This window comes from Heteronotia binoei, chromosome 2, assembly GCF_032191835.1.
Source record: "Heteronotia binoei isolate CCM8104 ecotype False Entrance Well chromosome 2, APGP_CSIRO_Hbin_v1, whole genome shotgun sequence".
NCBI lineage: Eukaryota > Metazoa > Chordata > Lepidosauria > Squamata > Gekkonidae > Heteronotia > Heteronotia binoei.
The window spans coordinates 76,786,634-76,792,633 of NC_083224.1; the positions used below are offsets into that span (position 1 = coordinate 76,786,634).

A 6,000-nucleotide genomic window follows, 5' to 3' on the forward strand; every position below is an offset into this window, starting at 1 on the left:
GGGACAGAGGATAGCTCTATGGTAGAGGGTTTCACCACAATACCTGCTGGCATGTGGTGTCCTCCAAGGGGCAATCTTCTTCCCAGTGTTACATAAGAACATAAGAGAAGCCATGTCGGATCAGGCCAATGGCCCATCCAGTCCAACACTCTGTGTCACACAGTGGCCAATACACACACACACACACACACACACTGTGGCTAATAGCCACTGATGGACCTCTGCTCCATATTTTTAACCAATCTCCTTTTGAAGCTGGCTATGCTGGTAGCCACCACCACCTCCTGTGGCAGTGAATTCCACATGTTAATCACCCTTTTTTATCCGTTTTAACCTGACTGCTCAGCAATTTCATTGAATGCCCACAAGTTCTTGTATTGTGAGAAAGGGAGAAAAGTACTTCTTTCTCTACTTTCTCCACCCATGCATAATCTTGTAAACCTCTATCATATCACCCCGCAGTCAACGTTTCTCCAAGCGAAAGAGCCCCAAGTGGTTTAACCTTTCTTCATAGGGAAAGTGCTCCAGCCCTTTAATTATTCTAGTTGCCCTTTTCTGCACTTTTTCCAATGCTATAATATCCTTTTTGAGGTGCGGTGACCAGAATTGTACACAGTATTCCAAATGAGACCGCACCATCGATTTATACAGGGGCATTATGATACTGGCTGATTTGTTTTCAATTCCCTTCCTAATAATTCCCAGCATGGCGTTGGCCTTTTTTATTGCAATCGCATACTGTCTTGACGTTTTCAGTGAGTTATCTACCACGACCCCAAGATCTCTCTCTTGGTCAGTCTCTGCTAGTTCACACCCCATCAACTTGTATTTGTAGCTGGGATTCTTGGCCCCAATGCGCATTATCTTGCACTTGGCCACATTGAACCTCATCTGCCACATTGACACCCACTCACCCAGCCTGAACAGATCCCTTTGGAGTGCCTCACAATCCTCTCTGGTTCTCACCACCCTGAACAATTCAGTGTCATCTGCAAACCTGGCCACTTTACTGCTTACTCCCAACTCCAAATCATGTGTTATGTAACATTTTTATGTGCCCCCTCACCCAGCTGGTGCAGAGCTTTGGGCTTTGGTGTCACCAGTAAGCTGATGACACTCAGTTTTATCTGTTGATTAGCAGCCATCCAAATGCTGCCCATGAAAATCTGGCCAAGTACTTGGAGGCCATGGTTGGCTGGTTGAAGCAGAGCCTGTTGAAATTAAATCCATCAAAGATGGAGGTCCCGTGGCTGAACTCCTTTTCAATGGAGGGTCAGTCACGAATGTTGTTAAACTGCCATTTTATCACCTTCACTAGGTTAAACAGTTGGTTTCCTTCTTGTATCCCTTGATTTAGCCACAGTGATCCATACAACAGTCACCTCCATGTTGGATTACTGCAACTTGATCTACACAAGGCTTTCCTTGAGAATGACTTGGAAATTGCAACTGGTCCAGGATGCAGTTGCACAAGTTCTGACAGGAACATCTTTTAGAGCACGTATGCAACTGGTGCTGTACTAGCTGCACTGGCTCCAGATTGAAGACCAGATCAGGTTTAAGGTTTTGGTGTTGACCTTTAAAGCCCAAAATGGTCTGGGACCAGCATTTCTTTGGGATCGCCTTTCCTGGTCTATCCTCCAAAAAGCATTATGCTGTAGTGACCAAAATCTGCTGGTGAGCCCTGGCCCAAAAGGCATCTGGCTGTCCTCAGCCAGGGTCCTGCAGAACTTGTTACAGTTCTGCAAAACAGAGTCATGTGGGCATATGGCTGAGGGCAACGATGGACTCCATTTGACAGTTTCCATCTTTGTTTGGTCTCCCCACTTTTCCCCTTTCCCTCTCTCCTTCCCATTAGACAACTATATCTTACTCCTTCCTGAGATTCACACCATCTTTTAGTGTATAGTGGCAAGCATTTATTATGTAGTCTATTGTTTTTATTGTAACTGTGTATCAGTTTTATGTACCTGTTCTGAGCCTGGTTTCCAGGGAGAGTGGGTTACAAATTTAGTAAATAATAATAAGTAACAATAATCTCCAGTTGCTTTTAATGCCAAATATGATATTTAAAACTTTTAAAACATATGAATGGTGGGGGAGCTGATGAAGGAAACCTTCACCCAGTTCTGGAGATGGCAGGATACTAAGCAGAACAGACCAAGGGCTATCAAAGATTTCAGGTTTTCACAGCTGGTAACATCATTAGGGTTTGTAGAGTCTTTCGGGATCTACTGCCGTGTTCTTCAGTAGAACACGGCACTTGATCCCGAAAGACTCTACAAACCCTAAAGACCAAGGGCTCCTGGCCTTTTTAATGGCTGCATGAAAGCCAAGGCTTTTCTCATCACTGACTGCAAAAATGGTATAGTAGGGAGAGGCTTACATCTCTTCCCTGGGACTGTGGCTCCAATTCAAATGAGGCCTCCCCTTCAGCTTCTCTTTATGGTCCAGGTATGCATTTGGGGATTAATTTGGCCCTGTATCTCTACATTAACAAAAGATAAATATAATTTCTGTATGCACTCAGGACCTTGGTACCAACATGCCTGACAGCTATAATATTAGGAATGGAAAAGAATGAGTAAAGGATGCCGTTTTATTTGTTTTAATCCAGGCATGCAATCTGAAATGTTCCCTTACATTTTGGATTGGTTGCAATGTCAATGAATCATCACCAGCCACTTCTATACCAAGAATAACCATTTTGCCTAAATAGCCAGCCACCTGTGCATCTTCACAATCAGTGGGGTTGTTTTCCAGTTTACTGGACACTCCAGGCTGATACAAGCATATTTTTAAGTCTTAGTAGTTGTCTGGGTGAGAAAAGACAGGCCTGGCAGCTTTGCTTGCAACCAAATGAACAAGTGATGGGGAACAGGGGAGTACAAGTATGTTGACTTTAAATTTGGAATAAACTGTGTAAGAGATATGGTCTGGATAAAGGAAAATAGTTCAAATACTAGCAGTTAAATTGTTAGGGCCTGGCTTGAAAAGAAAGTGTGGCTGATGTCATAAATCCATGGTACTTTATAGCATGTGGTGGATTCAGTTTGTGCAAGATCATCTATACTGGGTCTGATGAACTTGGGATCCACTAAAACTCTGTGATGCTACAAGTCCTGAAATCAAAGGCAATAAATACAAGCATGACCATTCATCAAATGACATTGCTCAATCTGCAGTAATGTATATGCAACAGAGACTGACCTTAAAAAAAAGGTATGTATCACAAAGAAATGCTTGCCTACCATGAAGTGTGGCCTACAATGAATGGAAGATGATTTTCAGTTGTTTGATCCAAAAAGCTAGACTGAAGCCTACAGACTGCTTTCAAATGAGCCAGCTGTAAAAACAAACAAGATTCTTGTGGCATCATTAATGCTTTTGTGGCTTAGTCTTCACTTTGTTGGTTGCATGGTAATCCTACAATGACAAATCTATAACATGTGTCACAGATACACACATATGCAGAGGGGAAAAAGTTTGTGGAAATGAAATGATACCTTATTGCCTGGACTGGAGTAGTGAAAGGTGGTTGGACAGGTTGCTGGACAGATAGATATGACCCATGCACACACAGAGAGAGTTGTTTAAAGGCATATTAGTCAACAGCATAGACCTTTTGCTTGAAAGCCAGTGAAATAAATTTGCATGCTCTGGATGAAAAAGCAAGGGTGACAGTCTGGAAGCTCTGTCTTTGACAATAGTTTTAGGCTTGATAGTTACAATCTCCTTAACCTGCCTAGTTCAGGCCTGCCCCAAGGCAAAATGCAGTCCACCCACTCGTGTATTGAGGTTCCCAGGGTTCTTGAAACAGCCTCTCTCCTGGTTCTTGGGAAGTCCCAAGAAGAGAGAAAAACCTGTAGCCATCATACCTGATGGCTTGTTTTCAGCTTGGTGAATTACACTGGGCAGGTCTGGTTTGTATCCAAATAAGCCCATACCATAAGGGGGGGGGGGATGATATACCTGACCATATATCGGTTCTCTTTTCTTCACTGTCAGGAAGTCCATCCTTTCTGGGGTCACTCCTCCCCTATTTAAACAGAATGTAAGTGCTTCCACAGCTGCCTCATGCAGCTCCAAAATCCTAAAGTCGACTTTGAGAGGAGACGTAAACACACAGAACACCCACACACCATAAGCCAGCCCTGCCTTCCTCTGCAGTCCTAACAAGACACTCTGCCTGCAGCACGCCAAAACTCCTAAGGGTCGCCATCCTCTGCCGTGCCTGGTCCCCCTATCCCACCTCTCTCTCGGATCGAATATGGATGATCAGTCTGACCGGGGGTGTCCTTCTTTAGTCACACCCACACTGGCACTGGCTCGGGCTCCCTCAACCGGTCCTTGTAGCGCCCCTTCAAACATCTCCCGGCAGAATCCCACTGCCTTCATCTTTCTGCCTGAAAGTCCTCCCTCTTTCCTGGACGGTTCTCCTCGTCGGCTGGGCACATACATTTTGGCGTTGCCAGCCTCCCCAGCCAGAAGTCCTGCCACTTACCCGCGGAGGATGGCGAGCTTCACTGATGTCATGGTCCCCCCTCCCTTTCAGAAAGGTCTCTCTCGTCTCGCTCTCTGGCAGAAGGGACTGAAAGTTCGTGTGTGCCGTTGGTGGCTTTCCGCAACCCAAGCCGCCTCTTCGCAACAGAAGCAAGAGCCCAGAGATCCCCCCCAGTCCAGCCCAGCCCGCGCCTACCTTGGGCGGTGAGTGGCTGGATCGGCACGTGCTTGCGCGTGGCTTGGCGTGGCTGTGCCAGGGGAGCCCTTCATGCAGCAGCCCCCTTCCCCTCTCGCGCCTGCCTGCTTGCTGCAGGTGAGCCTTTCGCGGGCGCTGGCGCCGCCACCGCTTGCCTGGCCTGCCTGTGTGGTGTGTGCGCGCCCTGAGCCACTGCAGCGGTTCCGCATTAGGATGTGCTCCTCCCTCCCCCCGGCACGCGCTCTCTCGTCTCCACCCTCCTCCCCCTCACCGCCTTCAAGGGGCCTGGAGAGAGGGAGGGGGAATCACCCTCCCTTTCCCCTTCGCCTTTACCTTATTTGCCAGGACCAGTCAGAGCTCGACAGGGTGATTTGCGGCAGCATACATAATTCATGGCCTTCCTCAGCCTGGCGCTCATGCCGCCGCCGCCGCCGCCTTTAGCACTCGCCCAACGACGGGTCATTACAACGCTTGCCCAGCTTGCTGCCTGCTCGCCGTCGTTAGGGCCAGCCGGGTCGCATAGGACCAAGAGAGCTGGAGGTATATCCCCCCCCCCCCCCGCACCTTCCCGGTCGGTAATAGTCTTTAGCTCATCCAGGCTGGCTGCTATCCAGAGCTGCAAAAATGCCAAGGGAATCTACACTTGGAGTCCCGCGCCCAGCCCGGCCAATGTTTGATGCCACAGTTGTGGGTGTGACACAGAAGTTCATTGGAACTGTTCCTCCTGTCGAAAGATAGGCTGATGACGGTTTTCAAAGGGTGCTCCTTCTATTTTACAAGGAACACAGCAACAAGGAATACACTTTGCCAGATCTGAGGAATAATCCCACTAGGGGAGACACAGCAGCATACTCTGGCTACATTTATTTGGCCTTGTTACTTACAACAACCAGGTAGCTAAATTCAAAAGTTCATTCAAAGCAAGTAGGAAGATTTTGAAATTTCAGTCTCCCTCAATAACTGACGCTATTTGCTTTTGCTGATTCTAGAATTAGAAAGTGTTTTTGATCATAGGGAGAGGGCATTCTTTAACTACTGAATCACCACTGAGTCTTCCTCCATGCTTCTGGGTTTCGGGACCAGCACTTCAGAGGCTTAGTTTGAGAGTGAGCTTGAGCCCGGTCACCTTTCATGATTGATTAAGCATTTCTGGGGGGGAAGTAGTTAAGCAAATATAAGTTTTTCATGGTTGGGTGGATGCTCTGTATGAATAGGAGAGGGGCAACATTTGCTCTGGGGATGAGGATTTCCCATCTTGTAGTTTTAAGCCAGGGCTGGCCTTGCCATGAAGATCCATAAAG

At 47.2% G+C, this 6,000-nt stretch overlaps 1 protein-coding gene across 1 annotated transcript in view; it reads right to left on the reverse strand.

Annotated features, from left to right (window-relative positions):
* Positions 1 to 4,836, reverse strand: part of CNTN2 (contactin 2) — a 93,551-nt gene extending 88,715 nt beyond the window's left edge. Inside the window, exon 1 of the mRNA XM_060231333.1 lies at positions 4,700 to 4,836. The gene's annotated coding sequence lies outside the window, so the exon portion shown is untranslated. The remainder of the gene's footprint in view (positions 1 to 4,699) is intronic.
* Between the last annotated feature and the right edge of the window lie 1,164 nt (positions 4,837 to 6,000).